Source organism: Dipodomys spectabilis, unplaced genomic scaffold (assembly GCF_019054845.1).
Source record: "Dipodomys spectabilis isolate Male_0828 unplaced genomic scaffold, ASM1905484v1 ptg000290l, whole genome shotgun sequence".
Taxonomy (NCBI): Eukaryota; Metazoa; Chordata; class Mammalia; order Rodentia; family Heteromyidae; genus Dipodomys; species Dipodomys spectabilis.
In genome coordinates this window covers 560,501-572,377 of record NW_024870967.1, presented here as the reverse complement: position 1 = coordinate 572,377, position 11,877 = coordinate 560,501, and the positions used below count along the sequence as shown (strand labels likewise).

Sequence of the window (11,877 nt, the reverse complement as noted above, 5' to 3'; positions counted from 1 at the left end):
AGTTGTGGATATAGAATATCCATTTCAGTGACTAAATATTTAAATTAAATCCTATAATGTATACTCCTTCAATTTTCTGGCTAAAGTTCTACAATCTAGATATTTTTTAAGGAAATATTGTACATGTTTCCTTGGTGACAACGTAATTGGAAGACTTAAATTTTTCTTTTTTTCTTTTTTTCTTGTGAAAATACTGTACAGAGGGGTTACAATTACATGGGCAAGATAATGAGTACATTTCTTATCAAGCATTCTAGCCTCCTCCTTTGTTTCCCCTTCCCATCCCTTCCCATTCTCCCTCCCCTGCCCCTCCACCCAATCCTCCTCCCTGCCCCCACCAAAGTTGTAAAGTTCGTTTTTCCATATAACGACTTGTACATCTCATTGTTGGAATGGATCCACCTGTACCCCTATTTAAACATTTCTTTTTTCCCTTCCCCTTCACAAATTATACCAACCTCAAATACAGTGAAAGCAGGGGTTATACCATGGGGGAGGGACATACAAAGCAACAAAGAAATAATCTTATAAATGTGTTAGAAACAATCACCTGAAATAAAAATAAAATATTTGAATACATTTATTAGGGTTCATTTCCCTAACATCAACTTATCTGACGTTTTCTGCATGACTCAGACATATACTAGTTATTGCAATTAAGGGAAACCATGGGACCTAAGTTTCTTTGGGCCTGGTTAACTTTGCTTAATATAATTTTTTTCCATGGTAGACTTAAAATTTTCATATATCATTGCCGTCTTAAATGAAGTGAATGTACCTGGGTTTGCATACAGAACTTTTGAGAGAGCATTAATGTTTGAATCTTGAATGGGATTTGATTGAGAATTGTGGCAGGCTTTCATGATATGAGAAGAGAAAGGCCTTACTAATACTTTAATTTGCTACATTGCTGTATTAGTTTATTCAAACCCACACATACACACCGATATACAAATATGTAGTATGAAGACCCAGTCAGTCTGCAAGAAATTATTTTAATAGGGATTCCATAAAATATTTAGTCTGCTGCGATCTGATTGGAATTTATAGCAATATCTATTCCACCCCTGGACAATTCATTATCATTGGTGAGGATGTTGCCATTTGAATTCAGAATGCCCCAGAAAGACCTATGTGTTAAAGAAAAATGACTTTCCATTTCCTCCCAGACTGTGGAGAATACCTGAATAGTTCTTCTGGAGATTAAGTTCTTCAGAGTGAAACCTCTGAGAACATGCACACTCATCTAGTTTCTTCTTTTCTCTTTTAATCATTCTAGGTCAAAAACATTTCTTTTTGACATACTCCTCACCTTGACATTGTCTTGTCACAGGCCACCAAAGCAATAAAACCAACTGAACATACACTTACACTGAAACCTTCAAACTTATAAATCTGAGTAAGCCTTTCTGCTTAATAAATGGACAATATCACTTATTATGATAGGTTATAAAGCTAACACAGAAATCTAGTCTTTCTAACAATGTAGAGTACATAAAAATGCTTCATTATAAAATATCTAAGTCCAAGTTATATTTTGTGTTTTTGTTTCTGTAGATCCTAGGGCTTAAACTCACAGCCTGGCTGGTGCTTTTGTGTTCAAGGCCAGTGCTCTACATAAAATCTGAACTGGAACTCCATTTCTCCTGGTGGTTAATTGGAAATAAGAATCTCATGAACTTTCCTATACTGGCTGGCCTATTCATGTTGCATACTTTATGTAATTCCAATTCTCAGCATTATATAGGTGCTCCAACTACAATATAAAAAAAACTTAAAACGTACTAAAGATATTTGTAAAGTATAAAATGAGGAAAGAATTTTCATCCTTTACAAATCTATGCAAAATCTATGCTAAACTATTGATATTTTACTGGACCTTTCCTGCAACCAGTTTGATATAGTTTAATACTTGTCACACCAACTTTCTCTCTATATTCTACTGGATATATACTTTTTCATGTATGTTTGTATATGTATACATATATGTATCTATCTATATATGTTCGAATGTGCATCATCGGACTTGAAACTGCTTTCTTTTGCTGTTCAGCAATGAACCTTGTCGGCTCATTCTGTGACAATATCAGTGCTCATTCTCATTACTCCTTTATTTACCAAATCATCAGCCTTCAAAAATCAGCTTCATTTCTTTTTTTTTTTTTGGGGGGTCTGGTCGTGGGGCCTTAACTCTGGGCCTGGGCGCTGTCCCTCAGCTCTTCAGCTCAAGGCTAGCGCTCTACCACTTGAGCCACAGTGCCACTTCCGGCTTTTTTCTTATGTGGTGCTGAGGAATCGAACCCAGGGCCTCGAGCATGCAAGGCAAGTGCTCTACCACTGAGCCACCTTCCCAGCCCAAAGATTTTTTTGGGGGGGTCCGGTCGTGGGGCCTGAACTCTGGGCCTGGGTGCTGTCCCTCAGCTCATCAGCTCAAGGCTAGCGCTCTACCACTTGAGCCACAGTGCCAGTTCCGGTTTTTTTCTTTTTGCTTATGTGGTGCTGAGGAATCGAACCCAGGTCTCATGCATGCAAGGGAAGCACTCTACCACTGAGCCACCTTCCCAGCCCTCAGCTTCATTTCTTGGGTAAGGTTACCAAACAGTCCAACTAATATCAACCCAGAGGGTTTTAATAAAGCAAGTTTTAAGGAAGAATATAACATGAAGTGACAACTACAGAAATTCCAGAAACCTGACATCTTTCACATTTCTGTCTTCCTTCTCTTCTCATACTTCAGAAAGTATTGACTAACACTATAAGTATACTGCTATTATAAGCTAAGGATCATTGGGTTTTTTTTTGTTTTTTTTTTTCCAACCTGAAGCCTTCTTTTCCATGATTCGACATAAACTTTTGGGAGATTTTTTGGATTGTGATGGGATTCCACCCAAAACAAAGCCATGTATATTAAGAAAGTCAATGTTTTCAACTCAGAGTACTAAACAAAAGAGGGAGAAAATTAAGGTTAGCTATATATGTTAAGCACAAATATAGGCAATATCAAGATATCTTGAAATTGTATACTTTTACTGGATAAAGTGGCTCAAACCTGTAATATTATCTACTTAGAAAACAGAGATTAGAGAATTGCAGTTCCAGGCAAGCCCAAACCAAAAAAAAAAAAAAAAAGAAGTTTCAGAAACTCTGTTAGAGTTTGATGGGTGCTATGTGTTTTGCTTGTGTTAGGAGGACCACAGTCCAAGCAGACCCAGGTATAGTGATACTTACCTCAAAAGAAGCAATCAAGTTACAATCTGCAGGTATGGCAGTAGTAGAGATGCCAAAGTTGTAAAGTTCCTTTCATTGTTGCAATGGGTCTACTTGTATCCCTATTTAAACATTTTCCCCTTCCCCTCCACAAATTATGCCAACATCAAAAATGTGTGCTTATGTAAGAACTGCATGATTTTAAAATTTCATGACAATTCTTTTGAACTTACTTTTTTGTGGAATTGACTAAGAAAATCAATTACACCTTCTATATAAAAAATGTACTGTGCTTAATCCGGCAGCCCATACACTAACATCGGAATGATACAGAGAGGATTAGCATGGTCCCTGCACATGGATGACTTGCAAATTCGTGAAGCAATCAATATTTTTACAACAACAAATGCTGGAGGGGATGGGGCCACAAGGGAACCCTACTGCATTCTTGGTGGGAGTGTAAACTTCTTCAACCACTTTGGAAAGCAGTATGGAGTTTCCTCAAAGGACTCCACATAAAGCTCCCCTATGACCCAGCAATCCCACTTTTGTTCATTTACCCAAAGGATCACAAATAAGACCATATTAAAACTACCAGCACAACTATGTTTATTGCAACATTATTTACCATAGCTAAGATATGGAACCAATCCAGATGCCCGTCAGTAGATGAATGGATCAAGAAAACGTGGTAAAGGAGTTCCGGGAAGATGGCGGAGGAGAAGCTGGAATCTGAACAAGCTCTTGCATAGAAAGCAGTTTCTGAGTTCCAGTGAACAGTCCCAAGCCAGAGAATCACACCAAGTGTGCCATCACAGGACAGAGAGTTAGTCAAGAGAGGGGAAGCCAAGCAGACACATATGAGCGCTTGCCAGCAGCTGTCGCTGCAGTGACAGGGTCGCGGCGGCCACCACCACCGCGGGGTCATACCTGAGACACAGTCCGGGACGAAGGAGCCAGACGCAGCGGACGAGCGGATTCTACTCAACACCAGCAAGAACCGAAAAGGAGCGGGCATCTTCATCCTGCACTTTGCAGACCAGAGACGACTCAGGATCCAAGACGGCGTGAGTAGAAGCCCAACGTCCTCACTCCTTCTCAGGGAGCAGAGGAGGTAAGGCCACCCCTCCCCGCCCAGCACCGGTGATCTCCATCTTGGATACCGACAAAGCTCGGAGGAGGGGCTAGCTCCAGCTCAGGCCTTGGAATAAAACGGTCATTTAGCAGGTCACAAGAACTTAACGGTGAAGTGACCTCACAGACTCAGTTCCATCCAGGGAAAAGTCACCCAGCTCAGGCGCCAGCCATTGAAGGGGCTCTCCTCACTGGGTAACCAGAGCCAGAGGCTGCCCCTCCCTCTAGCAGCCACCACAATCAATTGAAAAAACAGAAACCCTGAGAATGGCTCCAGGCTGGGTGCTGTGAGTTTTTTTCACAAAATAGCCCCAGGGAAAAGCTACTGTCTGTTGAAAGGCCTCAACTCTAACAAGAACCTGGCCTCATCACTGCATCCCCCTCTTGTGATTCTCAAAGCAGATCACCGTCCCAGTAAACTAACCTGGGAGGGGGATCTCAAAATCTTGGATAAAGCAGAGCATTTTTCTGCCTGTTCCAACAAACTGACTTAAGAAACCAATCAAGCCACAGACCTCAAGCTGACCAGAGACTCCAACAAGACTGGTTACAGACAAAAGGGAGATACAGGATTCTTTTTTTTTTCTTCTTCTTCTTTTCTTTTTTTTTTTTGTTTTTTGTTACCTTATATATATAAAAAATTTTTTTCCTTTCCTAAAACTTTTATTAATCTTTAATTTTTGCCACTTCTGAAAAAATAATTGTTTTCCAGTAACTTTTTTTTTTCTCCTCTTATAATTTTTATTTTAGGAATACGTGAATGTGTGTTTTCCTTTCTTTTCTTGTCTTCTTTCTCTTTTTCTTTCATTCTTAATTATCTTTTTGTTTTTTGTCTAGCTCTACTGAACTTCTGATCTTTTCTTCTCACTTTCCTATCCTTTCCACCTTTTCCTCTCTTTTGTTCTTCTTTATGTGACTTAACTCTTGTCCTGCACATCCTCAGATAAACCCGTAGTTAACTAGTAGACCCTATCCCCCATTGTGTACACACTTAATCCACAAACTTATTACTCAATTCAAAACCTCTGAGACTTAAATTCATTAATAGCAGTACTACCTCTTTATACCTATATAATATTTTAAGCATTTTTTTAAAGTTTTTCACATCTCCTCTATGTCCCTCCCTTTCTCTCAATATATTCCCATTCCTCTCTAAATAGATGGTCTTTTAATCTCTATAATAACATTAATTTTTACGTTTCTATTTTTTTTCTGGTCTCTTTTCATTCCCCTTTCCCTTTCTTCTTTTTCTCTCTCTCTCTACTTGCATCCTACCCAACCTATTTCCTGCATTGTGTTTAGGACATAGTTAACTCTTCCTGTGCCTCCCCACAACAATCTATTCCTATTTTTTACCCACATCTCTCCCTAACCATAATAATTTCTGGTTTTCCAAATTCTTCTCTGCAGTTCGAAGTCCTTTAACATATAGTTGTTTGATGTCGAATAGATGTATCTGTTGAACTAGATTGTATCTGTAGACTATTGACTGTACAAATGCAAACTTTGGTTGATGGTTGCCTTAAGATAGTGTTCTAGCACAATACTGATGCTATCTTCATCTCAAATGGGCAGAGTAAGCCGGAAAAACACAAGAAAAATGGCAAATTCGGGTATCTCAATTCCCAATCTTGATAATCAGGGGTTAGAACAGATAATGAATAATCCAGAGGAGAGTTCCCAAATAGCTCTACAAACACTGCTGGCAAACATGATAAATGAGAAGTTTGACAACGTACAAAGGACTCTGAATGAGCGTGATAGGGAGAGAGAGGAGGTATCCCAGAAGTTTATACAGGAATATCATAAGCATGAGGAAGCTACTCAAAAACTGATACAGGATTTGCGTGAATAACTTGAGAATACTCAAAGAGAAAGGGAGGAATGGCATGAGCAGGCTGAGAACACTCAAAGAGAACTGCAGGAATCCCACGAACGGGAGGAAGCTAATCAAAGAGTAATACAGGAATTGAGAGACCAGGTAGAGAACACACAAAGAGCACTAAAGGCATCCATGGAATCCATTAACAAAGAGCTGAAGGAAGTCAGGGAGACCACAAAGGGAATGCTGAATGGAACCCAACAGAAGGAATGGGAGTCCAAAGAAACCATAACCAATCAGCTAAGTGATTTGAAGACAAACACTGAACACCAAATTAAGGAAGTAAAGAAAATCATACAAGACCTAAAACAGAGCTTCAACAAAGAACTTGAAGTCATCAAAGCTGACCAATTAGAAGGAAAAGAGATAAAAAACAAAGTAGAGAATCTTGACAGCAGGTTAGACCATGCAGAAGATCGAATCTCAGGGATTAAAGACAGCCTAGATATTATAGAGATAGAACATACAACCATCCAAGACAAGTCCAAGAAATATGATAGATCTATCCAACACCTGGAAGACACCATCAGAGGGCCTAATCTAAGGATAATTGGTGTAGAGGAGCACCTAGAAACAGAAGTTAATGGTCTAAGAAATTTGTTTAACAGGATCCTAGCAGAGAACTTCCCAAACATGCAAAAAGATAGGCTTGTTCAGAAACAAGAAGCCTTTAGAACCCCAAATAGACCAGACCAGAATAGGACATCCCACCGTCACATTATAATCCACACAGGATCAACTCAGAACAAGGAAAAGCTCCTTAAAGCTGTCAAGGAGAAAAGGGTAATCACCTATAAAGGAAAACCAATTAGAATCACCTCAGATTTCTCAGCAGAGACAATCAAAGCAAGAAGAGCCGGGAATGATATATGCCATGCCCTAAAAACAAACAACTATCAACCAAGAATACTGTACCCAGCTAAACTCTCCTTCATAACTGAAGGCCAAATAAAAACCTTCCATAGCAAAGAAAAATTGAAACAATACATCTCCACCGAACCAGCCCTACAAAAGATTCTTAAAGATGTCCTACACATAGAAAACCAACAAGACTGCAATAAAGGCCAAGAAACTGCACCCAAACTGAGAATCCAAGAACCATAGGAAGAACCCAGTTTTCGCAGCCCCCAAGAAGGTAGATAACATGGCAGGAACTCCCAAATACCTCTCAGTCCTATCTCTTAACCTTAACGGACTGAACTCTCCAATTAAGCGACATAGACTGTCTAGTTGGATTAAAAAACAAGACCCTTCTATCTGCTGCCTGCAGGAGTCACATCTTGCCCGTAAAAACAAACACATTTTCAATGTTAAAGGCTGGAACAAAATCTACCAAGCAAACGAACCCCATAAACAGGCGGGAGTTGCAATCCTAATATCAGATAAAATAGACTTCAAATTAAAATTCATGAGAAGAGATAAAGAAGGTCGCTACATACTAATTAAAGGATCTCTCCTTCAGGAGGATATTACAATTCTAAATATCTATTCGCCAAACAATGACGCACCCAAATTTATCAAAGAAACACTACTTTCCCTCAAATCCCATATAGATCCAAAGACATTAATTGTTGGGGATTTTAACACATCACTCTCCCCACTAGATAGATCAACTCGGCAAAAACTCAACAGAGAAACCGCAGATCTAAACAGCTGCATAGATCAACTAGACTTAACAGACATTTACCGAACATTTCACCCAGCAGCATCAGAATACACGTTTTTCTCAGCAGCCCATGGAACGTTTTCTAAAATAGACCACATTTTAGGCCACAAAGCAAACTTGTCTAAATTCAGAAACATTGAAGTTATACCTTGCATTCTCTGTGACAACAAGGGAATAAAATTAGAACTCAACACCAAAAGCCACCAAAGAAAGTCCGGTATCACATGGAGGCTGAACAACACACTGCTGAATCATGAGTGGGTCATGGAAGACATTAGAAAGGAAATTCAAATGTTCATGATATTCAACAAAAATGAACACACAAATTACCAGCTCCTCTGGGACACAGCAAAGGCAGTACTCAGAGGCAAGTTTATAGCTCTCAGCTCCTACATCAACATATTGGAGAGATCTGAAACTAACAATTTAATGACACATCTAAACCTCCTTGAAAAAGAGCAGCAACATAAAACCCAATCCAGTAGACAGAAAGAAATAATCAAAATTAAATCAGAATTAAATGAATTAGAATCCAAAGAAACTATAGAAAGAATCACCAAAACAAAGACTTGGTTCTTCGAAAAACTTAACAAAATTGACAGTCCCTTAGCAAATCTTATCAGAAAAAGAAGAGAACACACCCAAATTAATAAACTGAGAGATGAGAATGGAAACATCACCACGGTAACAACCAAGATTCAGAACATTATAAGGGAATACTTCTCAAAACTTTATGCTAATAAGTTTGAGAACTTGGCAGAAATGGACCTCTTCCTAGCAAATATTGACATGCCAAAATTGACAAACCAAGATGAGTTAAATTATCTTAACAGGCCCATATCAAGCATTGAAATAGAAACAGCAATAAGAGACCTCCAAGCTAGGAAAAGTCCAGGACCAGATGGTTTTACAGTGGAATTTTACAAGGCCTTCAAAGCAGAGCTCACACCAATTCTCCTCCAACTCTTCAATGAAATTGAAAGAGAAAGCTCACTACCGAACACATTCTATGAAGCCATCATAACCCTCATCCCAAAACCAGGCAGGGACTCATCAAAGAAAGAGAACTATAGACCCATTTCTTTGATGAGCATTGATGCAAAACTTCTCAACAAAATTTTGGCCAACCGACTTCAACAATTCATCCAAAAAATCATACACTACGATCAAACAGGTTTCATTTCAGGGATGCAAAGCTGGTTCAATATACGCAAATCAATTAATATTATTCATCACATCAACAGGAGCAAGAATAAGAACCACATGGTTATCTCAATAGACGCAGAAAAAGCATTCGACAAGATCCAACACCCCTTTATGATGAAAGTTTTGGAAAAATTAGGAATCCATGGAACATTCCTCAATACAATAAAGGCTGTATATGACAAACCTACAGCCAGCATTATACTCAATGGTGAAAAACTAAAGCCATTTCCTCTTAACTCAGGAACAAGACAAGGATGCCCACTCTCTCCACTTCTCTTCAATCTAGTATTAGAATGCCTAGCTACCGCAATAAGACAAGATACAGACATAAAGGGGATCCAAATAGGGAAAGAAGAAATAAAACTCTCCCTCTTTGCAGATGACATGATCTTGTATTTAAAGAATCCCATAGACTCCACTCCCAAATTACTCAAGCTGATTCAAAACTTTGGCAAAGTAGCAGGTTATAAAATTAACCCCCAAAAATCAATGGCTTTTCTGTATGCCAACAATGAGAAAAGTGTGGCTGAAATTAGGAAAGCAACTCCATTTGTAATAGCCCCACAAAAAATAAAATACCTAGGAATTAACTTAACTAAAGAAGTGAAGGACCTCTATGATGAAAACTTTAAAATCTTGAAAAAGGAAATCAACACAGAACTTAAAAAATGGCAAAACCTCCCATGCTCCTGGATTGGAAAGATTAACATCGTGAAAATGGCAATACTTCCCAAGGCTATCTACAAATTCAACGCAATACCTATCAAAATTCCATCCTCATTCTTCAAGGAAATAGAAGAGGCAATCCAAAAATTCGTATGGAACAATAAAAGACCCCGAATAGCAAAAACGCTCCTCAACGGAAAGAACACTGCTGGAGGAATATCAATACCAAATTTCAAACTCTACTATAAAGCCATAGTAATCAAAACAGCTTGGTATTGGCATAAGAACAGACCTCAGGAACAATGGAATAGAATTGAAAACCCAGAAATGAACCTACAGACCTATAGCCATCTAATCTTCGATAAGGGAGCTAAAACAATAGAATGGAAGACAGACAGCCTCTTCAGTATAAGGTGCTGGCAAAACTATTTAACTACATGTAGAAAACTAAAGCTAGATCTTTATATATCACCCTGCACCAGAATCAACTCCAAATGGATCAAAGACCTTGAACTCAAAGCAGACACTTAAGTTAACTCCTTGCTATCTTATATTTTTGCGAATATTAAAAAGGTATTGCTTTCCTATTTTCAGCCTCACTGTTATTGTTATTGGAATACAGGTAAGCCATTGATTTCCGAGGGTTAATTTTATATTCTGCTAGTTTGCCAAAGTTTCTGATCAGCTCAAGTAACTTGGGAGTGGAGTCCGTGGGGTTCTTTAAATACAAGATCATGTCATCTGCAAAGAGGGATAGTTTTACTTCATCTTTCCCTATTTGGATCCCCTTTAAGTTTGTATCTTGTCTTATTGCCCCAGCTAGCATTCTAATACTAAGTTGAAGAGGAGTGGAGAGAGCAGATATCCTTATCTCATTCCTGAATTTATTTTATTTATTTAATTCATGCCCCAGTCATGGGGCATGAACTCTGGGCCTGGGCACTGTCCCGCCGCTCTTCAGCTCAAGGCTAACACTCTACCACTTGAGCCACAGCGCCACTTCCGGCTTTTATTCTTTTTGCTTATGTGGTGTTGAGGAATGGAACCCAGGGCCTCATGCATGCAAGGCAAGCGCTCTACCACTGAGCCACATTCCCAGCCCCTCATTCCTGAATTTATAAGCAATGATTTTAACTTTTTGCCATTAACTATAAGGCTGGCTGTAGGTTTGTCAATCCTTAGCAGAAAGAACAGTGCTGAAGCAATATCAGTTCCAAATGTCAAACTAGACTAAAAAGCCATAGTAATAAGAACAGCTTGATAATGGCACAAGAACAAACCTGAGGACCAATGGAAAAGGACTGAAGACTCAGAAATGAATCCATTGACCTATAGCCACCTAAGCTTTGACAAGGGACCTAAAAAAAATAGAGTGGAAAAAAGATAGCCTTTTCTGTAAATGGTGTTGGCAAAATTGGTTAAACACCTGTTAAACTAAAACTAGATCCGTATATATAGCCCTGCATCAGAATCAACTCCAAGTGGACAGAAGACCTTAAAATAAAAGCAGACACCATGAAAACTTTACATGAAGTAATAGGAGAAACTTTAGGGCTCTTTAGCACACGCCGAAATTTTCTTAATAGAGAACAAGAAACAAAACAAATCAAAGAAAGGTTGGGCAAATGGGATTGCATGAAACCGCAGAGGTTCTGCAAGGCAAAGGTCAAAGCTAACAAGAACTGTAGACAGCCCATGGACTGGGAGAAGATCTTCATGAGTCATAAAATGGACAAGGTCTTATATCTAAAATATACTTAGGACTTAAAAAATTAAATTCCCCAACAACAAATCATCAAAGAAACAACTGCTGGATAACTCAGTGGGCTAACGACTTAAAGAGAGATTTCTCTGAAGAGGAAATGAAAATGCCCATTAGACACATGAAGAAATGCTCAGCTTTTCTAGCCATAAAAGAAATGCAAATCAAGATAGCATTGAGATCACACATCATTCCAGTTAGAATGTCTATAATCAAGAAATGTAATAATTACAGATGTTGGCGGGAACCCTACTGCATTGTTAGTGGGAATGTAATCTTGTTCAACCACATTGGAAAGAAGTATGGAAGTTCTTCAAAAGACTACACATAGAGCTCCCTATGACCCAGCAATGC

At 38.8% G+C, this 11,877-nt stretch overlaps 1 non-coding gene across 1 annotated transcript; it reads left to right on the top strand.

Moving 5' to 3' along the window:
- The first annotated feature begins 3,496 nt into the window (after positions 1 to 3,496).
- Positions 3,497 to 3,603, top strand: LOC122126909. Its single transcript, XR_006151038.1, has one exon. It is a non-coding gene; the product is annotated as a U6 spliceosomal RNA (small nuclear RNA).
- Positions 3,604 to 11,877: the final 8,274 nt, after the last annotated feature.